Source organism: Misgurnus anguillicaudatus, chromosome 3, assembly GCF_027580225.2.
Source record: "Misgurnus anguillicaudatus chromosome 3, ASM2758022v2, whole genome shotgun sequence".
NCBI lineage: Eukaryota > Metazoa > Chordata > Actinopteri > Cypriniformes > Cobitidae > Misgurnus > Misgurnus anguillicaudatus.
The window spans coordinates 19,802,297-19,829,554 of record NC_073339.2 but is presented as its reverse complement, the minus strand read 5'-3'; the positions used below and the strand labels follow the sequence as shown (position 1 = coordinate 19,829,554).

Below are 27,258 nucleotides of genomic sequence, written 5' to 3'. Positions count from 1 at the left end.
AAGGAATCCAGACATAACACATCACTAGATGTTTGTCAAGGTTTAAACTCATTTTCCAGAGGCAATACGGTTCAGGCCAGCAGTCAGAACAAAAGTCATTTTGAAGGATAATACTCAGACATAAGCAGACAGGTATCAAAACCAGAAGGCAATTTTCCCTTGATTACCATGAAAACAAAAACAATGTCTCATCTCTCAGGTTGAATAAACATCACACTAAAAATAAGTTGAGACTAATGAAGTCTGTTGGTAGGGTGCGGTCACAGTAAATCGGATTCTTTAGTGCAATGGGAGAAATTTTACTGTTGTACATGACTGCACAATTGTACATGGTGGGAATTTAATAAAACTGTAAACAACAATTGACATTGATTTCATATATTAAAAATTCTATTCAATTCATAAAGTGCTGAAATATTTCTATACAGATATGTTGTTGCATCTTTGGAGTATCCATTACACTGTAAAAAATGTCTGTAGAAATTACAGTATTAATGGGTATTACTGGCAACTTACTGTAGATTTTACATTTATGTTATTTACTGGCAACATTTTGTTCAAAGTTAAATGAACATGAAACATTTTTTTGATTTTATCTTCTACAGTAAGTTACTGGCAACCAGCTGCAAAATTACAGCAATTTTTTTAGAGTGTAGAGGCACTGGAGGCGCTTGTTTTTTATTTATTTTAATGCGGGATCATTCAAGGTTTCAAAGCAGACAATACCAAACATTATTGACGTATATTTTTCAGTCCATGCTTGTGTGACTGTGGTGGATAAACGTCTGAAGCTGTTACTGTCTGTAGGTTTGATCATTTTCAGCCGAGGTATGTCAAGAACTTTTTGTTTACTGAAAGCTTAGCGACTTACAAAAGGCCGGGACAGTAATGAATGATAAAAATACATGTGTATTTTTTGTCCGCTGTGTTTTGTTAAAATTAAACCACAAAGACAACATAAGTCGCTTCAGGCATGCAGCGTGTGTGCGCACATATGACCATAACAAAGTACCAAACGGCACATTTACACGTGTCCGCTATATTTTGTGAGAGTTTCACGAAGAGTTTCAAAGAAAGCAAATGAATAGGATTGTGAAATAATAATAATAATTATTATTTGATACATTCATTTTTCAATGTTAGTCATAGGTTGGAGATTCTGTATGGTGTATTTTTAAATGCATAATTTTAAGATGATTCATGAGAACCACTTTATGTCAAGTTTGAAGGAAGGTGAGGCACAGACTGAACCCAGCTGACAGTGTATGACAGCAAGCAAAGTCTATTGAATGACACATTCAGTTCAGCAGAAACGAGATTTTCCCACTGGATGTGATAACAGCAGTCCAATGCTGTCATTTTAAGTGCCTTAAGGTTAAAAAACTGGTGCATTTTGCATCTTTCGCCGCTACTGCAAGATTACAATGATATGAAGTCAAGGTTAGACTCTTTGGTCAACCGCTGCATTTGCCTCAAAACTTTGATGATGACACACTATTAGGGAAATTATGTGCATTTTATTTTTATTCTGACACATTCTCTACTCTCAACTTCCCCGACTACAAGTGTGAAATCTCACCAAGTGGTAAGCCATGGAGCATTTAAATCCAATAATAGTTTAATTTATTTATTTTATTTAATAACAAAAGATAATTAAGTTCAAACAGAACCAATCATATTATTATAAGTACCTATGCATAAATAAATTGATATAGTATGTATAGAACTATTTTATACTTCATAGTTTTCTTTATTTTACTTATAATAATAAAAAATTATGAATTTTAAACTAAAGTTACTGAACCAATCATATTTTTATTAATATAAGTACATACATTTATATAATACGTATAGAACTATTTTTTAACACAGTGAGTGCCTCGCCACCAACCTGACTCCTGCACGCGACTGACTGTCACTGCCAGCACTTTCAACTGTCCTCGTGGCTGCTGCAACTTTCGCTCTCTTAGGGGCTGGACACACCAAAACTTTTAAACGCGGCTGAAAAAGCCTTGAGGACGCTGAATGCCAGCTGTTTTTCAGCCGAGCGCTTTGGTAGCTGTGATACTTCAGCTGTGAGCCGGTTGGTTGCTGTGGTAATGTCCCGCCCCTCCTCCACTGTAATTGGACGGCCCTGTGAGAACTGACATTGACGAGCGGAGCTTTTCACTCAAAGTTGAATATTTTTGAACCCCGAGCGTTGAGTTTCAGCGCGGAAAAAACCCGCTAGCTGCTTGCTTATTTGAAAAACGCAGAGTTTCCATTGGAATCAATTGAAAACATGCGCCAGCCTCAGGCGTAAAAGCTTTGGTGTGTCCAGCCCCAGCTTCAGGATAATTTTCGGGACAATTAGAGCAGGATTCGGGATTCGGGACAGCAGCTTTGATTTCGGGACTGTCCCGAATTTTTCGGGACTTCCGGTTACTGGCTACTCGTTACTGAAAAAAATAACGCCGTTAGTAACGCCGTTTATTTCTAACGCCGTTATTACCATCACTGCACGCCGAGGTCGAAGTGTTGCAAACACAATATAGTTCTCATTTTTCTCAGTTTCTCGCTTTAAAAATCGACAGGATTTATTTTGTGCCACCATACTGATGTAACTACTCATGTAACAGTCTTTAAATAGGGAAAACATGGAAGTGTGTGGTGGCTTCTAAATTCATCCCTGTTTGGATCCTAAAGGGCGATTTATAGTCGTGCGTAGGTTATACGCCGTAGCTACGTGCTATCCGTAGCCTGTGCGTAGCTCTGTGTAGCCTGACGCGCACCTCGCAAAATTTTTAACAATGCGTCAGTTCTACGCGGACCGCAAGCGCTGTGATTGGTCCACCAGAACCCCTCCCGTCAGGTAAAAAAAACTGCGTCACAGGTATTTCCGTTTGTGACGGTGAAAACAAAGATGAGCCAAGTTGAGGAGTGATTTAACTCAAACTGCATCAAAAGTTTATTTACTTCCATCATTGCTGGTCTTCTCAAAACATACACAACAAGTTGCTGTTTCTTCTTCGTTTGTGGGTTAACTTGCCGAGTTTCTTCTTCTCTGTCGGTCGCGCTGCTACTGTGGTTACACGCGTGGATACTGCCCACCAGCGGTCGCGTGTGTGTTTGCACGTCGACGCGGACGACAACGCAAAAGTATAAATGAAAACCGACGCGGAACCTACGCCGTCGCTGCTACGCAGTAGGACCTACGCACGACTATAACGAGCCCTTAAGGAATTAATGTGGCTAGGCTAAATGCTAACACATTCACAACACCCTATACAAAGATTAAGTGCATGCATTGAAAAAGATAGGTATGTATTAATTAGTCTAAGTTGAGGTAAGAACATAATAAAATATTTAAAAACAGTGGTGTTTTTCTTTAAACATGTTTAGCAACTGGTTCTAAACAAGCTACACACTTACGTCCGGCTTCTCTTCTTTGTTTATGGACGTAACGTCATCATGCAAAGATAAATGACTTATTTGCTGCAGTGTTACACACATACTACAATATCACATGGAGGAGAATGTAAATCATTGGAAAGAAAACATATAAGCCTTTGAAAACATTAATATGTACAATGTTGGTATGACACTGCAGATTTATATACTGTCATTGAGAAGAAAGAGTGCAGAAAGAGATGTGTCATGGTCAAAAATACAATTGGGTCTAGGAGGAACTGGGTCAACTGTCAGAACAAAGAAATGTACAGTCTGCAAATGTTCAGGCTTTTGACAGGGACCTTGAGACCAAAGCAAGTGTCAACACAAAGCTATTGACAGCAGCTGACAGAGAGTGAGACACTGTCTCCAACATCTTGCTTCGTCTGATGGAGCGCAAACCTTTCTCTTTCAGCCCTTGGCTTCCATAATTTATTCCATGTAACTTTAACAGCAAAGGTATTTGTTTAACTGTTAAGCGTTGCCGTCCCGAATACGGGACAGCTAAGTTTGCATTAATATTGTTGATGTAAATTTTAATCCATCACTACAAACTATATATCGTTGGAAAGGTCTAAACCTCCCGAATCGACATTTCAACAGTGTTTTATAAAATAAATTATGTAGGGAGAGTAATTGATTCGTTTATGAAGAGAGTGTGCCTCAAAACATATGCATATGAATTCTTATCTAATCATGACAAACTGTATATTGTTTGAAAGCTCCAAGAGTGTAGATTTAACTCAATAGGGTGGGGTGACGCTTAAAAGGTTAAAGCTAATAGAATTATACATTATCTTGTCCTAAACCCTCCATTATTAAATATGTTTGGCTTATGAATAAGTAACATTTAAATTTATTTCTTCAGGCATGCAATTTTACAAAAAAATCAAAAATATTAAAGTTCATCCCAAAAGGTTTTGTTTAAAAAATATTTAATAGAGGTGTAATGGCCTAGACAGAAGAATATAATATATTATAATATATTAGGCATACCAATGATGCAAATACTATATTTTAATGTAAAATGGCCTGAAAAATGAAACGATTAGGGGAGAGCAGGGGCAAAAGTGCCATTTTTCAGAAAAACATAATTTTGAAAGATAATGTTTATAGACAGATATATATTTTTGCCGTGGTCAATAACTCACAAGTGTGGTCTATCAATACCAGGTGGAATTTTGAACAAACACTGTAAAAAGATTCCGTAGAAATTACAATGTTATTGCAGCTGGGTTGCCGGTAATTTACCGTAGATTTAAATTTATGTTATTTGCTGGCAAGAGTTTGTTCAAAGTTAAATAAATTTTAAATATTAACAAGTCTTTATCTTTACAGAATAAAATGATAGAATAACAGCCTCATGCAAAGCATGGGAACCAGAAATTATCATCAACCTTTTTCTGTTTTTTGCTTCAGATTTTGTTTCCACAAATGTTTTGCTTGATGCTGTTTTTTTTTTGTTTTACTCTGTAAAGACTCAGACTTGAACAAAATGTTGGCAGTAAATAACATAAATTTAAATCTACGGTAAGTTACCGGCAACCCAGCTGCAATAACACTGTAATTTCTACTGTAATTAACTGCAAACATATTTTGTCATTTATCTTTGCAAAAAAAAAATATATATATATATATATATATATATATATATATATATATATATATATATATATATATATATATATATATATTAAATTACATTTTCATTTTACATTTCAGTTTCATCAAATGTTTCAAAAGCAACCTGACAGTACAAACTTGAATAGTTGAAAACAAAATAAAAAATTCAACAGTATGAATATTATGAAAATAAAATTAAATAAAATTAGAATAATTAACATAATGCAACAGTATTAGCAGCGGGACAAAAGTAATAAGTATTACTTTCGTCCCGACAGAAACTCCTGACTCTGAGAAGGCAAACTTCAGGATGTTACATCTCTAAATAACCTGTAGATTGATCAGTACTGTAACACATGAAACCAGAAACACAACAAATTATTTAAAAAAGAATTTACTTTTTTTTTGTTTTCATGGTCAAAAACAACTTTTCGGACCTACTGGGTGCAAAACGATGACAAAATAACTCGATATTTGTCAGCTCAAGACTTGCATGCTAAAGATTTTGTCATAGTTTGAAATGCGAATGTAGTCAGGGCTCTGAGAAAATTGCTTTGTACTTTCGTCCTGTGTTACTCTCGTCCTGTGTTACTTTTGTCCTGCATAACTTTCGCCCCAGTTCTCCCCTATTGTACAACTACAATATTTACTGTATGAGTTCATATCTATGAGTATGCTTTATTACTGCCATTCTAAAATGTCATGTGGGCTTACATATTATATCCACTCAGATATTACACCCGCTCGCAGCATCTGCATAACTTGTTTAAACGAATAACAAGAGAAATTTGAATTACTAAGATGAGTGCTCTTCAGTGGGTGAAATGTGTAGTACTACAGTATAATTTTCCTATCTGTTTGCCACAGACATTCCCACCAGAAAAGGAAAGGATACAATGATCATCACACTAAGCGATAAGACATTCAATACCCCTGCGTCAGAAGAGCAGAAGACACCCCATTATGCTTAACCTGATTGGGAACACTGTGCCGTACAAGGCACACACACCCTCGGAAGTGAGGCTGCATAAACTTCATTGTAACTTTGAAGCATTAAATCTTCAAAAAATACGGTCATGCAGCACATCGATTGAAAGCTTTGACTCTTAGGATTCCATTAAGCCCACACACAAAGCATAAGATGATTTATAGCAGTCATAAAACCATAATCTAGTTGTTAGTTACCTGAACCGGGCGGCGCCAATTTTCTTACCTTTAAATTCTTCCCTTTATCCACTTCGATGAAATTGTCCAAAACAAATTGTATTTACAAGTCCCCAAGAGTCCAAGGAAATGGAATATCCAGGCCTTTTAATCCAAAATGATTTAGATTATACTCTAAATTTGGGCTGTTCCCATATGCAAAAAACAATGATGTTACAGAGAAATACCAGGCATCCCTATACCCAGATGGTCATTGGTATGATTCTACATGGTTAGCATAGCCACTAAATACCAACCAGGGCTAATTTTTTAGAATTCGATCATGCTCAACCAATCACATTCCTGCGTATACACACACGCACAGAATTGTGGGACAAGACGATGAAGGTATCACAGGATTCAGAAAGTAAACCTCCAAAGGCAGCATTTTAGAGATTTGGGATTTAGCCCAGATTATTAAATGGAAGTTCAATATTCCTCTATAGCAGATATGCTATCCATTTAATATTTTATCATACCCTTACTTTTACCTTTTGGTAACTAATTAATGGTAGTCATGGTCTGATAGTTAGAAAGGCTGGCTTGTAACCGAAATTCTGACAGTTTCTCACAACCTTCAGAAAGCAACTGTGGTGCCGTGCACCATTTGGACGGTTGCTCCTCTGCTACAGTGGATGACTGCCCTCTGCTCCAGGTTTGTGTTTGTTCACTACACACTGGATGGGTTAAATGTAGAGGTCACATTTCGAGTAAGGGTTGCCATACTTGACAATCAATACAATCATAAGTCACCTTCACTTCACTTTCACTATATTAGATATTCCTGCAGCTCAGTTAATGGAGACTTGCATAATTAGCACAAAGGTCATGGGTTCAGATCCATAAAAAAATGCTTAAATGCACTAAAAGTCACTGTATAAAAGTATCTGCCAAAAAAATGTAAATATAATGCTTTTAAGGAGCAAGAATGGTGTGCATTGAGGAATTAGACCAAACAAGTTTAATTTCTATTAAGTGAGTAAAAACACTATTTAAGAGAGACAATAGAACTTGTATAAAGTCTTGCTTGATTATACTTTTTAAGCTATGATGAATTAACAGCTGTTGTAAAGGTTAAAACCAGCATGCTTCTTTGATCCAATTAGCCATGACAGGAACAGAAATAGCAGAACAGAACAGACTGCTCTTAGATGATTCGGTGAATCTACGAATCAAGAAAAAAAAACATTTGGGCTGCTACGGAAACATTGAAAATTTATTTGTGGAAAAAAATGTGCAGTTCATTCTGTTATATTTATTTACACTTATGTCATTCCAAATTTGACTTAGAACTGGTAATCGTAGGAAAAACTTAAAAATGTGATTATAGTGACGTCAGATGCATATGTTATTTCAGGCATGATTGAGTATAACACAACAATGGCGGCCAACCGGACTGTGTCTGTGCTACTTACAGTATGATACTGAGTTTATTAACGCTTCTGAAACAAATTCAAACAATTTTGGAGCTTCATAGTGTTGACTGTCTTTATTTATCGCTCTGTAAAAGAATGCATTTTTGCGCAGTGTAGTGCTTCTTTACAAAGTAATATCGGCATCTACTGGCTTGGCAGGCATAATACAGCAAATTTTGTCATCTTCGCTGGTCTATTTAAATGCAGATGTTTTTGACAGTGCTGTCCTGTTTACTGAATTTTTAATGAATGCAAACGAAAAACTTGTATTTATATATTTTGACGTACACCAAATGTAGTGATTCATTTACTGTATCTTGGAATTCTCCTTTAAACTTCTGTCCCTTAAACCCACCTTTGTCTGTCTTTCCCGGTCCATCTGCTCATTCTATTAACTGATCACACAGTGCCAAACAGTGCATACTGTTTTAATTGTGGATTAATTTCTGTTGTTACAACCTGTTATCTGATCTGTGTAAGTGCATTGACTTCATGTTTCTCCAGCATTTCTAACCACATGCAAATTCCTTAAACTATTTTGAAACATTATGTTAGTCTTTTGTCTGAGTTAATTTTTTTCTAGTGTACCACCTTTTTTCTAGTGGACTGCTGGGATGACTGTTGTCTTTGATGAAGATATAAAGATTTTCAGGATGTTGATCTATTTGGTCTTTCCTATTTTGTTAACAGCCCATCTGTCCTTGAGTGTTTCTGCTTAAAGTCTGCTCCGTTACTTTTCTCTTGATAAAAGTTTAAATATGTTGGCCTTGTTGAAGGTTTAGTTGAGAACATTAATGTTCATTATTTCATTGGCATTCCAGAAAGGGCCGCAAGTCACTGCAAAATTCAGAGAGGCACTTCTAGGAAAGCCTTTCAGTGAGAGCAAATGTGTCTACAAGTTTCAATGATTCAGGGCTCTCTTATTTAAACCCTGTGGAGATAACATACAGTATAAGTTTTGCACGTATGTGCACACATATATTTTCCTAATGTTATACCATGAATGCAGCCTTCCTAATAGCTTTTTAGAGCTTGTAATGTAAAATAATTTTTTTAAACATTGTTCATTACAGTATTGTATCAATTTCAATACTTTCACAACTAGCTCAACATTTTCATTACAATTCAAATTGCGCAAATTGAAATAGCCAATTGGAAATGTGGCCAAGATTAAAATAAACTTCCATATATCACAAAACAATTAAGCTAGGAAGAGGTGGCTTTACAGTTGAGAAGTCAAACTCGAGTCAGTTTACAGACTCAATTCTTCCTAAGTCACTCACTGTACAGATCCGGGTTTTACAATTCACTTGAATCTATATCACAGTTTGGGGGGTAGTTGATCCGGGCTTCTAAATTAAATATCCAAATAAAGCCTTTATCCAAAATTTAACTCTATTGTATATACCATTTGAGATAAAAGAAATATGGCAAATATAACCTCATAATTATTGGCATCCCGTGACAAGTCTGCCATGTTTGATCCACTCAAGTACTGTTAAATTGGTGCATCTGTCTGAGGATCACTTAGGCGATGTTTAGGTTTTTAAGCTGTGGGTTTAGAGTCACCTATGTTTCCAGCGAGTACACAACGCTGCATCCGGATCCACAGCTCACCTCCATAAATTAGGTACTGTATATATCCTCATTATGAAGTAGTTTTTTGCAGTATTTGGCATTACATTAATGTCAAATTTATACATGCAATTCGAAAAAGCAACATATCACAAAACCTGACATGTATAAAAGTCACATGATCATTCTTCTAAAATGGCGCAGTGTTCGGTTGTAGGACAAGACAGAAGACGTATGTTAGATTTTATGTGGCATCACGAGCACCGAAAAGTGGATTACATCAAAATACGGTAAGAACGATTCAGGAGTTAACTGCTTACTGTCGCAGTATTTTGATGTCATCTGTATGTCGGTCTGTGCGGCACCATATGAAATCAAACATACCGATGCAGTGGGATAATTGCAAAATCACATTTTAGTGGCATAACATTGGTTAATGGAAACTCCATAATTTCACAATTGTTTTTGTCGACATTTAGATAATAGTGCTAAAGTTTAGTTTTTCAATAGTCACACTTCCTTTTCCTTGCCACTTGTTTACTGGGTGTTTACAGATAATATGTTTTGCACAAATGCTAGCATAGTTGGCTAGTAAGAGAAGGATTTGATTAATCAGTATTCTGCATATTTTGTTCATTTCCACACATGAAAGCTTTACACAACAAGCCCTTGTAAACAATCATATTTCAAACTAAGTTCTGAGACTTCGATTAAAGTGCATTAATGACTATTATACATGTCTCTTGAATATTCATTTTGAACTGTGCTTGATTTGCGGTCAGGCCGCTTTAAGCAATTAGCACAATTCTAGTGTTATATGAAACACTTGCCTGATTGCACTGTCAGTGCTTTTTTTTAACACTTGACAAATCCAGCCTTTTCCCTCAGTGATGGGATTTAGTGTAGGAGTCACATTCACACAATGCTAATAATAAATAGTATAATATCGGCAGAGTCTGTCTGAAGCTCACATCCGTCAGAAATCACATCAGGGAAAATTTTATTTTCAGCTGCTTTTTATCTGGCAGCCAAGCAAATGCAACAGTTAATCTGTCGGTTTGTAATTCATGTGCCTGGTGGATCAGTATTTGATGTAGGCCTACTTAAGGTTCAAGATTCTGTGCATATTCCTGCGTTAACCTAGAACTTGAACTTTTTGAAGACAGGTTTGCTCACAAAACTAGCACAAATGCAAGTACAAAAAATATAAATGTAACAGTGGCCCAAAAGAAACACGTCCGAACTTTGGGCTACACTGTAAAAAAATGCTGCAGTGCTTCATGCGAGTTTAATTCAATTGCTTATGCAAGTCAAATAAACCTACAATTTTAAGTTTTTGACTAATAATAAGTTGACATAAATTATTGTTACGTGTCTGATGTTAAACGTTTGTTTTTAAGGGGATGGTCAATAACATTTAAATGAGACTGTTGGGTATGTGACAAATCAAGAACTCTGAGACAGGCGTAACAATGCTTGTGTACTTTAATGAAATGTGTAATGAATAAAAAAGTAAGTTAGCTGGTTGCCTTACATTTTTGAGCTGTCCAAGTTTGCGACATTTTCTCCTGTGCGCATAGGGAAAGCTGTCCTCATTCAGAGCAGTATACCTTCCCGGGTGTCTGAACCAAGGAACAGACATCACGTCGAGACGGACTGAGTCCCGGGGAGTAGGACCCCATCCCGAGTTGGTGGAAGTCCTTTGGATGAGGTCTTTACCAGGTGGAAGTGTGCTGTCCGTGTTTTTTTCTCTCGCTCATCCAGCACCATTGGACTATGCTTTGGTACAGCCATAGCCGAGGCTATGTCTGTACATTTTTCCCCAATCACTCTGCTCCCAGGAGTTTTGGAGAGGGTCCATTCTACCGAAGTGCATGAAATTTGCACAGCAAATGATTAAGGTCTTTCAGTACCCAAGACACGGCTATGTGCATAAGGTACTGGGGCTTGTTCTACGTGGAATAATCAGTTAGTTGAATTTGATTGTTGACGATTTGGCTTAAAATACTTTACAGTTCAGGATATCTGTGATGGGGTGGGCTGGTCCTCTCTGCTCACGTTTGTTTGGTTCTGTGAGTTAAATGTTGGCGCTACACCTGGGCCCCAGGTGCTTATGTCTTTGCTGTGTGCGATGCTACACACAGACAGACATTTGGTAGCATGGAGTTTTGGTACATCATTCACATAGCATAGCTTCGGGGATGCAGCGGGAGTTTCCTCAGAAAGGAGCGTCTCAGATTACAAATGTAACCATTATTCTCTCAGAAGGGAATGAGACGCTGCGTCTCCCTGCCATACTTCCTGCATCCATGTTAGGCCTTGCTTTGGCACAATTTAGCTGAAGCCGGCATTGCCGGTTGCTCTTTTATAGCTTCTTGGTTCCCATGTCACCCACCCATTAGGTGTCACCTGACCTATGGATGGATTTTACATACATGCTTCAGACACAATCACACAGAAGGCGTTCTCATAACGTAGGTTTGGCGATGCGGCGTCTCGTTCCCTTCTCAGGGAACAATGGTTACATTTGTAACCCAAGATTTTTTCATAAATTGGCAGTTTTTCATCACTTAGGGAACAGCCATGGCTGATCTCACTGGGATTATATCATACATTGAAACAAATAACAATCGTAACAGCCAATAAAAATCCATCTGGCTTTAATTAATCTTGCTTTAAGGATGTTTCAATACTTAATTCACTGTAAAACAAGGCAAAAATACCATTTACGTTTTTTTAAAAACCTTTCACTCAAGCATCATTGAAACATCTTGCAAATATTAGATTTTTCCTAGCCTGCGGAACTGTCAACAGATGACCAAAGATTTGAACGGTTACAGTCAATTGTTTTTCAAACATTGTAAATAAAACCAAATGTTCCCTATAAACCAAATGTAAATTAATCAGTGATGTGCTGAGCTTCTGCCCAAGAGAATTTAACAAACCAAGCACATACTATACACGGTCAGAAGACTCAAACACAGACTTGGAATGATATGTAAATCTACTCTATGCCCCTAAGAGGAAAAGGTTAAAATAATGTCAAACCCTCTGCATCAGAATACCTACAGCCATTCACATGACTGGAACTAATATGCCCCTACTTCATCTCGAGTCAGAAAACCGCCCAACTGTTGTCCTAAAGTAAATTCTAATCGTGCACGTCCATTGACATTTTCTTGTCTTAACAGCCTATGGGAATGAGTTTTGGACCTTGTAGACATTGTAGAGTCATCTCAGCTGATGTGATTTCATCTGTCACTTGACTACTGCAAATGGTAAATGTAATATAATTACATAAGGGTCAGTGCTCCTGCCAATCAGTGAATCTCTGCGTAGGATCTGTGCAAAAGCCCTTAAAACTTTTCCTGTACTGGACACAAAAGCCTTTACTGCAGGGTTTGCCATCCACATGTTGAAGTGCAAATCCACTGCTTATTCAAGAGGTGCACTCATCGACATCTGTTTTTTGAATCCCCTTGGTTGCATTAATTTATTATACATCCACACAATATGGTTGTTTTGAAGTGGGTTCATTAGATTTGCCCTAAGGACAAAACAGTGTGTGCTGGCATTTCAAACATTATAAACATTTATCAATTTACAGCATCTGCTCCTATGAACATGCCCTCGTTTCTTATAAGAACATACGTACCATACATACTAAACAACATGGAATTTGTGCATCTAGCATTGAATGGTTATGTGCGTCATGTATTTTCAATTTTTATAGAATAGGATATTTGTAAGTAATTATTAAACAGGTACTTGATTCTACACTACATAGGCTGTATTTATATGGCATATCTTTATACCCAGTTCCATTATTTGACGATCCACTTAAAGTGGCAAGAAAAACTATGTGAACCTTTTGGAATTGCATGGTTTTCTGAATTGATTTGTCATAAAATGTGATCTGATCTTCATCTAATTCAAGGATATTGACAAACATAATGTGTCTAAAAATAATAACAACCAAAAAACATCATAGTGGTTGTGGAAAAAGTATGTGAACCCTTGAGTTAATGACTTCAAAAAATCTAATTAGAGCAAGGTTTTAGCACACCTGGAGTCTTGTTAATGTAATATGTTTGGAGGTGTGGACTACTAGCCTGGTCCAACCAGACTCTCGTACATTCATTTCATTTGTACAGAGAGTCTGGCTGCCATTACTGTACAACTTAAACGGATGCACGACCTCAACGTCATCGCTCTTAGCCACCCCCATCTGTTTGCTAATTGGTCCTGCAGATTTTTGCAGGAGAAAACGAAACTCTACAGAGCAGTCCCAGACGTAGTACTGAAGCGAAATGAAAATTAAGCGGAGGCACGTAGGAGGGCGGAGCCAGGCTAGTGGACTACAGCTACTTTGACTGATAAAAAAAACTCAAACTTTTGAAGTTTGCTCTGCACAACAAGAACACGCGTATGTGATCCATGCCTCACCAAAAAGAGCTTTCAGATGAGCTACGATCAAGAATTATTGCTTTACATAAAGCTGAAAAGGGTTACAGAGTTATTTCAAAGACTTTATAAATTCACCAATCTACAGTTTAAACAATCTACAAATGGAGGGGCTGTTGCTACTCTACTCTAGAGGTGGGTCCCCAGTCAAAATGAAACCAAGAGCACAATAAAGACTCATCAATGAGGTACAGAAACAACCCTGAATGACAGCCAAAGATTTAAAGGCATCATATGAACTTGCTAACATCTCTGTTCATGAGTCTACAATACATAAAACACTGAACAAGCAGTGGATCCACAGCAGGACACCACCAAGGAAGCCACTGCTTACTAAAAAGAACATTGCTGCATGCCTGAAGTTGGCAAAAGAGCACATTGACACTCCACAGTGGTATTGGCTAAATTTGTTGTGGACAGATGAAACTAAGATTGAACTATTTGGAAAAAACACACAGTGCTACATCTGGCGTAGAAAGGGCATGGCATATCATCATGAAAACATCATCACAAATGTAAAGTATGGTGTAGGAAACATCATGATTTGGGCCTGCTTTGCTGCATCAGGGCCAGCTTGCAATCATTGAGGGGAAGATGAATTCCCAAGTATATCAGACAATTATTCAGAATAATGTGAGAATGTCTGGACGTCGTCTAAAACTGTGTAGAAGGTGGGTGATGCTTCAGGACAACAACCCAAAACACAGGAGCAAGTCCACAACAGAATGGCTTCAGAAAAAAATCCGCCCAGACCTCAACCCAATAGAGATGCTATGAAGAGGGCCATACACATGAGACGTCTAAAGAATATGACAGAGCTAACGCAGTTCTGCCAAGAAGAATATCCCAAAATTCCTCCTCAACATGTGAAGGTCTGATCCACAGCTAAAGGAATCGTCTGGTTGAGGTTATTTCTGCCGGGGGGGAATGTATAACAACCACTTATTAATTCTAAGGATTCACTTACTTTAGTGTTCCTATACTTAAAATAAGTTATTATAAAAGTACACAAAGACTTTAAAAAGATACATACTAGACCACATAAAGTAGTTTAAAATAAAATATACATATTTACATATAGTAACAGTAACGAGTGACAGATTATAGAAAGAATTAACATGAAATGTATATGTAAGGTGTTGGACCACTGGAACTCTACTGGAGGGATAATTCATCATTCTTCCATTGTTTTCAGGTGCTCTTGCTTGTTGAATCTGACATTTATTTTAATTTTTGCATGACGCAAAATGTTGCATGTCAGTTAAAAAAGTTGGGAACCACTGTTCTAATTCATGTTCATCCTGCAATTTCACTCAAGCAGAGAACTTACATAGACGGTGGTGTGTGTGAATGAGTTACTATGAAATTTTTCCCTCATCCTTATTCAGTTCAGAATGATCCCATGCAACAGCTCTATGACCAATGAGGAAAACAAGGATGTAACATTATATGACCAGAAGACCTTCTGTAATGAACATCAGTGCCCCAAGCCTTGTGTCTTACAGCTTTTTCTTCAAGAAAATTAATTTTAGAGAATTATGACTACTCATGACCACTAAATTGGAAAATAAATGGACATCATAAAACTTTAATGCTGACATGACTTGGAGCAGATTGTAAATATGCTGAAAAATGCCAATAAACTGTGTTGCTCATCGGCTCGGGGTCACTAACGATTGTTTGCGTAATGTTGTGCTCGGGGCGTTCAAGTCTTCTCTTTTTCGAACGGGCTTATATAACCACCCCGTTTGAAATCGTGGATTGAACTTTTATTGCAACAGATGCTCTACATTACCTATTTCTCTCCAGCTGGCTGGAAATCACATAGGCATATTTTGAGCAGATTTGAGCATTTTCTGTTTTATTGCACATTTCTTAGTTTTCTCCATTTACATACTCTCTCTCTCTCTCTCTCTCTCTCTCTCTCTCTCTCTCTCTCTCTCTCTCTCTCTCTCTCTCTCTCTCTCTCTCTCTCTCTCTACCTCTGTGGGCTTTATAAACAGAATTTAGGTCTGGCAGCTGATTGCTGAGCTGAGGTGTGTGCCCATCCATTCTGTCGGCCTGCATGATAATCACACAATCACACGTGCACACACACTCTGTCCCGAGTCCTCCATTAGCATTTCTGTCAGTCCTCCAGACTTTACCTAGCCTCATGTAAACCCCCCCTGATCCTCAGATGAGGTAGTTTCTAACTGAACTCAGTTTGGGTACTCTACGAAATATCTCAGTTGTTGAGCTGAAGCCACAGCTCAGCCTGATGTTCTTGGCATGAACCCCAGCTGTGATGAGGCTTGTGCCGTGTTATGGGGAAGTTTATTCAGCTGTTGATGGGATGCAGAATTGAAAGTTGGTTTAAGAGACAATATCAACAACAGCTGATTAAAGTGATCTGTGACAGTGTTTCCCAACCGTATTTTGTCCTGTGCCACCACAGTCCCATTAATAGGGCTTAAGTTCCCTTTTGTCAACAGCAATCAGAAAAGTGTTCTTAAATTACATTTTAATGAACAATATTTAGCATTATACATTTAAGTGACTATAATAATGGTAATTATAATGATTTTCTTAAAAAAAGATACATTTTCCTCTTTAGTTATACGTTTCTTTTACAAGTTTTAACAGTTCTAGGGACCATAATGGAAAATGCATACAATAGATCTGATTCAAAATTTAATTAAACTAATTTTATCATAGCACCACCAATTTAAACTAGAAGGTCATATACAGAGTGTGCAACGTATGTTGAAATGGCGTCTTTTGCAGCCTGACTGAACTGCTAGTTATTTTGCTACAATGACACTAACATTATGATTATACTAACTCTGAGTTAGCGAACGTACATTGACACCTACTATTTTTTTTATTTAATGAATCAACTTCGTAAGTTAGATGAACTTCATCCACAGGCTTCCGAAAAGGTGCTGGCAATGATCGCTAGTTATATCCATGCTGTCGTGCACTCCGAGTTGCCCATTTTCATTGTGTCCCATCTTCTTAGCCACTATCTGAGTCAGCTGATAAATTAAACTTTTGCCAAATCCCAGAGGAGGCAGGGCACAAAACATATTTCCGATCAACAAATGTATTGATCGCGAATTCTCCAGCGCAGCGTCTTTATTGTAAACAAATTCAACACAAGCGCTCTTTGGTCACGTGGTTGATTACGTTACTGTTGATCATCTGTCCATCATCGTATAAAGCCCTCCCTGACAATTTGATTGGTCCAACAGTTTTTGTTCGAGCATAGCAGCGCCACAACGAAGCGACTCCAGACCAAATTTCCCCCAGCCTACAATGTTGTGGGCGGGGCTAAATTTGTCTGCCACCCAGGCTAGGCGAACACATTGCCTTACACCAAATGCACAAAGTAATGTTGTTTAAGCACCAGACTAGTGGTACATACCACGAGGTGTGAAGGCACTATCTGTTTGTCCGTCCGATGGAAGATGAGAAATATTCTTAAAGACTGTTTTTAGATGCTGTTGGCTCAGAAATTACACGATTCACCTTTAATTTTGCTTAAGGGCAACACACACAAAAAAGTGACCTGTCACATGTAATAACCACAGATCCTCACAACTGCAGGACAGGAACAGAGTCAAGGCTCTTATTAATTCTCCTTTCTTTTGGCTCTCTCTGGCATTACCTCCTCTCATTTCCTTGTTCTGTGATGTTGTATTTGTCAGACCATGTGGCCTGTGGCAGCTACCTGCAGAGTGTCTGTGTACCATCCTGTCAGAACACATTCTCACTCTCACTTACTCTGGAATCTGCACACTTCTTACAGCACCCAAGGCTAAACTGAGGAAACATAAAAAAAGATCTCGGAGTTTGTTGTTGAGTTCACTGAAATAGTGGCCACTTATGTAGTAAAAAAAATTAAAGAGCACTATAACGTTGCTAAAATAATGTTGTTGGTTTTTTTGTATAATACAACGCGCTGTGTCCCCAATTGGCCAGTTTATCAGTACATTGTGATTGGCCTGAATGCCTCTGACGTCAGCCAAAAATGTGACGCTCCTTACCATATTTGCAATACTGACAGAAGTTAATATCGTCTTTACTACCTTATCAATACGAGCTGAATCTGATCCAGAAAATGCAGATGTACTAACACACTTACACACCAAGTATATCAAAGTAAAATCGTGAATCGTATAATTGGTGTACTTTAATATGCATTGTATGAAATGTTACGGTATTTAGAAAATATGTTTTGTAACAGTATAGTTTACAAGGATTTTACCAAGTTTTGCATTAAACACAAACGTATGCATTATGTTCTTAAATTTTGATGCATCTTTATGATGAAACTGCATGATGCAAGTGATGAATCTTATATCGATCAGTGCATCAGATAAAATCATTTTCATCAAAAAAAAAACAAGATGTTGTCAGGAGCCATAATTTTGTCACATTTGATGCAATAAACACAAAGTCAATTTGTGACTTCAGTGATCCAAAGCCAGGATAATAAAAAAACAACAACAACAAGAAAGCCATCAAACAAACACAAGATCAAACAAATGATACACAGCTATTTACTGTATATGGGGCTAATCAGTACTAATAAGAGAAACATGAAAACATTTAGGGCATGGTCTGAGGGACCAGACTGAAGGTGTGTTCGACTTCATGCGGCATCTCGCAGACCAACATTGTGTCTGAAATCACCTACTTCCATGCTATATAACAGGTGACAAATGGTAGGTGAGGCGAGTAGTATGTATGAATTCATAGTATTCGAAACACAATAGACAAGAAGTACCCAGATGACTTTAAAATGTGCATTCGATCGACACCTTAATATTCTCTGAGCTCCCAGTAAAGGAGTTATCCAACAAAGAAGAAAAAGGAAAGGCATCGTCATATTCAAAATTGTAAGAAAGCGGTATATATTCAAATGCATGTATTTAGCTTATGTATTTAGTTTAAAATAATTTGATAAAATATAATTTTTTTCTTATAAAATTGCATCGATTACACGCAGAAGACCATTATTTACCCCTTGAAACCCTGTGCATTACCTCTGTAAAGGATAGATGCACTTTTTTGGGGTTTCAATGTCAGAAGTTGTTTCCTGATCCCTGTTTTCTATCGTTATAAAGCTTGGAAAAAAGGACACTTACTAAAGTGTGACCCCGGACTACAAAACCAGTCGTAAGTCGCATGGGTATATTAGAAATAGGCAAAAATACATTCCATGTAAAAAATGTCATTTTTTCTTTAATGTCAAAAATCATTAGTATATTATGTAAATCATGTTCATGAAGATATGTAAATTTCCTACCGTAAATATATCCAGACTTTTTTTTTTTTTTGAGTGGATGTAGCAAAATCAAATTCCAGATTTTCAAATCGTTGTATCTCAGCCAAATACTGTCCTATCGTAACCCTGCAACGTGATCTCTCAAAGTTCCGCAGGATAGTCACTGAATTTTTTGCTCATTTTCCATGGCATTCTCACAGATCTCCGCATTTTTCCGTGGGCCAGCCACAGACTGTCTTTTTTTGTGGCATTCTCACGGATTGGTTACTCAGCTGCTTTTTCCTATTTTCAAACCATTTTCGCTTCGGTTTAGGGTTAGATTTGGTGGTTTGATTTGCGTTAGTGTGTCACTTTAACTATTGGTTTATACTTTTTTTTCTGATTTATTCTTTTATATTCTCTAAACTTTAAACAATTGTTGCCTGGCGTTGGGGTTAGAGTTGGGTTTGGGTAAGGATGTCAGAAAATAGTACAAAACAGTTGAGGAACCAATCCGTAAGAATGCCACGGAAAAAGACAGTCCGTGGCAGGGCCATGGAAAAATGCGTAGATCCGTCAGAATGCCACGGAAAAATTAGCAAAAAATGTCATGACTATCCCACGGAAATTCATGAAACTTTTATTTCATATATAACCGACCCTTTGGTTTTCTGGTCCAGGGTCATAAATAACTCCAAATGAGTTTGTATGAAAGATGGGGGACATATGTATCTCAGATGGCTTGAGGGTGAATAAATCATGAGGTAAATTTGATATTTGGTTGAAGTGACACTTTAAGTGACCAACAAAAGTAAACATTAGCGTGCACACTTAATCTGTACTGTTAAACTATGATGACAAATCTGTCAAACTCATTATATTTCTTTATTTCTGGCTGTGCATTAACATGTCTTCATACAGCCTTTGCCAAGCAACAGGAAGGGAATTAAAAATAACAGTCTCTCTTCCATACACTGACCTGCTAATCCAAGCACTGTCAAAAAGGCAAGCTGGCCTAAAATACTATTGGAGTCAGGGGAAGATAAAGTAAAGCTTGGGAGTGGTAAAACATAAAGCCTCAAAAAATACAGAAAACTAGCCTCAATGACAATTACACGATTCTTTTGGTCTAAAAGCCTAAGCTCAGAAGTGGGCATCAATAAGTCACAAGAGGTCTAACCCCTCAGAAAGCCAATTATTGTTCAAAATGAAAAACCGGATTCATATTCTGTTATGTTTTATGCATGACAAACCTGAGGCAGAAATATAAAATACAAATACAAAACTTGATATTGTTTGCCCCACAGCAACTGTGTTTTCCATAAATGAGCACACATTGTATTTATGAGACATTTTAAATATGGACATAATAATTTATGAATGAATTTACAGCCGCTTATCCTAAATTGAAGCCATGGAATGTAGCATTTTTTATATACATGTCCCCCTTCTATAAGTAGGGCATATGAGGGGTCTGTGTTAGATTTGTAATAGAAATGGCTTCATTAAAGTTTAAGCTTGACAGTCAGACCAACACAAGGCCTCCAGGTGCCAATTGTTCAAACTTTACCCCAGGGTTGTAGTGTAGGGCAGATCCTTATCCTTATCCATTGCTTTCTATTTGATAAGAATGGCTAAAATCCATCTGTGCCAGCAACATGGCAGGCAGAAAATTATCTCCAGAGGCACATGATTACACTGCTGGACTACAACACGAGAGCCATCTTACTAAAAAGCTGATCCCTTAAAGCCTTGAGTATCCATACAGATATTTGAAGAGCTCAGATGTGAAACCCTCTTAGTGCGTCGGACATGTTTTCTTGTAAATGAAAACCTTATGTTTAGGTTCAGTAATTTCACTTAAATGGGAATTAAAGGTTATTAGTCAGTCATTGAAAGGCCTTGGGTCACCAGTCTACAGTCACTGTCCTTTCTGAATAAAGGTAAAAGGCTTAAACATTCAGTCAATATCCTATTATATTCAGTAAACCTCCTATAACCGGGTAACTTTGCACCTTGATGAATATGCACTGTCTGTGCATGGGATTACTGAAAACCATTGTGCCGTTTAACAGATTCTGCCAACAAACGTCTGAGATGGGAACGAGACGCTGTGTCGCCGTAGTGAAGCTTTGGGAATGCCTCCAGTCGTGTGTGTGTCTGAGATAGCCTTGTTGATTGCGGGTAAAAAGTTAATGTCATGCAGCAACAGACCCCAGCTAACAGAGACAAAAACCCGAAATCCTTCCATATTCTTAGGGTACGAAGACATGAGCATGTAACCCTGAACATGCAAAAAGGGTTGCCCCTCTGGGAAAAACCCTGGTTTTGAGCCACCACTTGGTATGCGATTGACCTAGCTTCATTTTGCTCACTTCTGAGAAAATGGATGTGACACGAGCAGAAGACATCCATCCCTGCATCGTCGTTAAGTTCCATAATATCCCCACAATGTGAACACCTGCGCTGGGACCAGTGATGGGCAGTAACGCGTTAGAAGTAATGCGTTACTGTAATCAGATTACTTTTTTCAAGTAACGAGTAAAGTAAGGGATTACAATTGCAAAAACAGTATTTAGATTACTGTTACTTCCCCGTAAGCAGGCTGCGTTACTGCATTATTTTTTAATCTTGATTTTGTTTCGTGAGACTCTCTCGTGTCGTGACGCGAGTCAAGTGACAATGACGAATGAGCACCGCGCCGTCAGTCAGTGTAGTGTTGAACGTGAAAAGACAACATGGAGCGCGGAAGAGAGCAAGACTGTGCAGCGTTTAATGCTTGGAAGTACCGAAATTATTTTGAGTTTAACCCAGTTAAAGGCGGAGTCCACGATGTTTGAAAAACGCGTTGGAAAAGGAGACGGGCCGTCTACCAAAACACACTTATAGCCCATCAAATCAAATCAAATGCCGGGTTGCGTATGTGTGGGGCGGGTCTATCAACAGAAGGTCCAGATTCTATTGGGGTAGGGGCGTGTTTGTTTAGGTGATTTCAAATATCAACATTGGCTTTCAAACATCATGGACTCCGCCTTTAAAGGTGACAAAAACATCAGTGTCCGCTGTACAATCTGCGTGGAATAAAACTTTTATACACAGCAAAAAATTCCACCTCAAATCTGCGCCATCACGCCCACGAATAAGTCCCTGTCGAGAAGTAAAAACAGAGAATGTTTCATTTGATTCAATTTTAGATGATGGAATATGCAGAAAGAATAGAATTAGGCTGAAAGGTCTTGGCCCGGTTGCATAAAGCACCTTAAGAGTTTCCCTTAAGTATGACACCTAAGGGGTAAATTCCCCTTACCTACTGTAAAAGAATAATTTAAGGGTGTTGCATACAGTATAATCCCTTAAATGGTTCTCTTAGGTAAGGGTAATCGTTAAATGTTTCATGACAGCGACCCAGGTTTGTTGTTATAAAATACTATTGTTGCCATGGAGATGCAACAGAAAAAACTTTTTTTTGCAACACCCTTAAGTTTAAGGTAAACACAAGGGTGAACTTAAGGGAAAATTACACTTAAGGTGCTTTATGCAACCGGGCCCTGTTGCTTTATACTGTAGCATTCAGGTCGTGCATCATGTTTTTGATAAAGTAATTAGTAAAGTAACTAATTACTTTTGAAAATAAGTAATCAGTAAAGTAACGGGATTACTTTCTTAGGGAAGTAATCAGTAATCAGTAACTAATTACTATTTCCAAGTAACTTGACCAACACTGGCTGAGACTAATGTACTAGGCGTTCAGTCTCAACCTTAGTTGTTTAGATATGAAAGCACAACATCTCAATGCTGTACTGCCATCTGAGCTGACTGGGCTAATATTTGCCAATCCCAATACAAATTAGTATGCAAATGCCCTGAAGATGCAATGATTCCTGATAGAGCTAGGCCGAAGGGAAGGATCCGATATTGGTATGCCACGCCCCCAAGGGCAAACCTGAGATTCTGTGAGCAGGAAAAATCCATTGACACGAACCACTCCTCAGATCTGATTTGTGACATAATGTGACTCACCCTCAACATCATGAACCGTAATTTTCTGACGTTCTGTATAGCCTTTGAGCAAAAAAGATTTCACTTCCTGCTCTAAAATTAGGAATATAGTTGAAATTTATTATGCGTAACACTCATTGAGATATGTTTGGAATGTTTTCCCAAGCTTTCATAAATTTTACCAAAGGGAACCAACCTCTCAATGTTGGTCCCTGATTCACTATGCTCCATACTACAAAAGGTGGAGTCTGCACAGTTTTACACAGGAGGGCACTGAGATGTGTTGGAGAAATCCCACACTCCCCAGTGGGGGCATGCCCTTAATATCCCTGCACCACTCTCATCAGGGCTTCTTTCTTTGTAGGCAGTGTTGGGGCTTCAGAGATGAAGCCACTCATGGCAACATACCAAAACATTCTCTAAATATAGCCTATTATGTTTAAAAGCTAGCTGAAGTGCTTGTATAAACATGGGCAGATAATGGTCTTTTCCATGACTTGCAGACTAAGAATGGAGATCAGGAAAGAAAGGAAGCCCCTTGTGTTGAGATTGTACTCATTTTGTAAGAAATATCTTATCTAATTAGCTGGATGATATAGTTTCTTTGCTGCTAGTCTACTAGTCAATAAATATTAAATCTAGCAGTGTCACAAGTAATAACCTTTATCAACTCCTCATTCAAAAGACCGGTTGAGGCGAGACTCGAACTGTAAGCCACACGAACATTGTCTGACTCGTCAAACAATGATGCACATGCAACCGGTCGGGAAGAGAAGGGGCGAGACCATGATTTTGCAACCTTGGAGTGTAAATCTAGAAAAAAGGGCAAGCTATGGCGCGACGGCTGATGTTTAGCCCGCTGGAAGCGCTTTGACGGTTTACTTTGTGGAGCGTCTTCCTGCTTATCTTCGGGGCAGTCCAAATTCAACTTAGCCACCAGCCGTGTTATTACACCAACTAAATCATCATATGATGGTAGAGAGGATAGCTGGGTGCCCTCAACAATCAACATCGGTACATGGAACGTGAGGACCATGTACGAAGCGGGGAAGATAGCGCAAGTGGCAGCAGAGATGCGGGGTTACAACCTCACCCTGCTTGGAATCAGCGAAACTCGATGGACGCAGTCCAGGCAGAAGAGGCTGATCACTGGCGAGATGCTGCTGTACTCGGGACATGAGGAGGAAAACGCCCCCCACACACAAGGAGTAGCGCTGATGTTGTCAAGAACAGCACAACGAGCACTCACTGGATGGGAAGCCCACGGCCCAAGGATCATAACAGCATCTTTCCGAACAAAGAAGAAGAAGATCACCATGAATGTTGTGCAGTGCTATGCACCCACAAATGACAGTGAGGAGGGAGATAAGGAGCAGTTTTATAACAGATTGCAGTCCATATTGGAGAGTTACTCAGAGAAAGATGTCACCATCCTGATGGGGGATTTTAATGCCAAGGTGGGGAAGGATAACATCGGGTATGAGGAAGTTATGGGAAGGCATGGACTTGGCAACATGAATGAAAATGGCGAGAGGTTTGCAGATCTGTGTGCTCTAAATTACTTGGTGATCGGCGGTAGCGTCTTTGCACATAGGAGGATACACAAGGCAACCTGGGTGTCACCTGACGGCTCCACCGAGAATCAGATAGACCACATCTGCATCATCAGGAAATTCAGAAGATCCCTACAGGATGTCAGAGCGAAGCGAGGAGCAGACGTTGCATCAGATCACTATCTAGTGGCAAGACTGAAGCTGCAGTTGAAGAAGGAGTGGATGGCAACTACAGCACAGAGGCACAAGTACAACACCTGCTTTTTGAGGGACACACACAAGCTGGAGGAATTTAGGGTGGCTTTGAGCAACAAGTTCCAAATACTGCAAGAAGTAGAGGAGGAGGAGGATACAGTGGATAACAGATGTAAGAGAGTGAAAGAGACCATAACAACAACATGTAGTGATGTCCTTGGACCCTCGAAATGCCAGCACAAGGAGTGGTTGTCGACAGATACATTAAGGAAGATTCAGGAAAGGAAAAAGAAGAAAGCAGCCCTTAACAACAGCAGAACAAGAGCAGAGAAGGTCAAGGCACAAGAAGTTTTCACAGCTGCCAATAAAGAGGTAAAGAAGTGTATTAGAACTGATAAGCGGAACTATGTTGATGGTCTGGCATCCGAAGCAAAAGAAGTAGCAAGAAATGGAAATATGAAAGATATGTACTCCATCACAAAGACGCTGTCAGGGAAGTTCTGCAAGCCAGGTAGGCCAGTGAAAGACAAGGAAGGGAAGATATTGAATGGAGAGAAACAACAAATGGATAGATGGAGGGAACACTTTGAAGAACTGTTAAACAGGCAAATGCCAACAAACTCGCCAAACATCAATCCAGCAGCAGAGGACTTGCCAATAGACTGCAGTGTGCCTACCAGAGAAGAGATCCGCAAGGCAGTAGGCCAGCAGAGAAACGGCAAGGCAGCAGGTCCTGACAGTATACCAACAGAAGCATTGAAGGCAGATCTGGAAACAACGGTAGAGATACTGTTCCCTTTGTTCAAGAAAATCTGGGAGGAAAATCAGGTGCCCACGGAGTGGAAGGAGGGATACATTATAAAGCTACCTAAGAAAGGCGACCTCAGCAAGTGTGACAGCTACCGAGGGATTACGCTACTGTCCATTCCAGGAAAAGTGTTCAATAGGATCATCCTGAATAGAATTAAGGACCAGGTGGACACCCAACTCCGTGACCAGCAGGCAGGCTTTAGAAAAGACAGATCCTGTATGGATCAGATCGCCAACCTCCGTATCATTGTCGAACAGTCACTGGAGTGGAACTCTCTTCTCCACATTACCTTCGTAGACTATGAGAAGGCTTTTGATAGCCTTGATAGGAGTGCCCTTTGGAACCTTCTCCGGCATTATGGTGTGCCAGCCAAGATCGTCAACATTATCCAAAACTCGTATGGCGGTATGACGAGCAGAGTGGTCCATGGAGGGAAGCTTACGGAGAACTTCGAAGTGAGAACCGGGGTTCGTCAGGGATGCCTGCTCTCGCCCTTTCTCTTCTTGCTAGCCATTGATTGGATAATGAAGACTACAACGGAACAAACAAAAAACAGGAATCCAGTGGACACCATTTACACAACTCGACGACCTGGATTTTGCGGATGATTTGGCCTTGCTATCCCACACCCGACAGCAGATGCAAGACAAGATAAATAGCATAGCTGCCACCTCCGCTCAAGTAGGTCTGAACATCAATAAACATAAGACAAAGATCCTCAAGGTAAATAACATCAAAAACGACCCAGTACTTTTGGACGGAGAAGCGCTAGAAGAAGTAGAGGCCTTCACCTACCTGGGCAGTTTCATCGATAAGCAGGGTGGAACAGACGCTGAGGTCAAGGCACAAATACGTAAAGCAAGAGCAGCCTTCCTACAGCTGAGGAAAATCTGGAGCTCGAAGGAACTGGGCCTAAGGACAAAGGTCAGGCTGTTCAATACCAATGTCAAGACGGTCCTTCTCTATGGTGCAGAGACATGGAGGAAAACAGTGGCGACGACGAAGAAAGTTCAGACCTTTATCAATTCCTGTATGCGAAAAATCCTCCAGATCCACTGGCCAAATACCATCAGCAACCATGACCTTTGGCAAAAACCAATCAGCTTCCTGCAGAAGATGAGATCCTAAAACGACGCTGGAGATGGATTGGCCATACGCTCCGCAAGCCAGCTTCCAATATCACCAGGCAAGCACTCAACTGGAACCCCCCAGGAAAGAGAAAAAGAGGAAGGCCAAGAAATACATGGTGCCAAGATTTGGCAGCTGATACCAAAGAATTTGGATATACCTGGAGTCAGCTGGAGAGAAAAGCCCAAGACAGGGATGCCTGGAGAGCTCTTGTCGGCGGCCTATGCCCCAGGAGGGGTAGCAGGCATAAGTTATACTTTAAATCAGTCCTCGGAAAGTCCTTCAAACCTCCATGTTCACTTCTCAAGGGAGCTTTACTTAAAACCATGTAGGCTAGCTTAGTAGATTTGAAACAAGCCGTGGTCATCAGCATTCTGTACGCGCAAGACAGGGATTAAATAAGAAAATCACTTGTATCCCATGTGAATCTCAACTGGATCAACAGAAACGGTCAGCAATCTTAGGTACAACTTGAAGAGCTAATTAGGAAGTTTTCTCTGGTCAAGAAGATTGATGTTTAATAGTGGCTGCTTCTCAGTGGCTGTAAGGGATCTATTAGAAAACTACACACGTCCTCACCTTAGGCTTTAAATATATGTGTCTTCCTCAATG

General features: G+C 39.1%; 1 pseudogene; it reads left to right on the top strand.

The window, feature by feature from the left end:
• The first annotated feature begins 14,482 nt into the window (after nucleotides 1-14,482).
• Nucleotides 14,483-26,978, top strand: LOC141363548 (uncharacterized; annotated as a pseudogene).
• The last annotated feature ends 280 nt before the right edge of the window (nucleotides 26,979-27,258 follow it).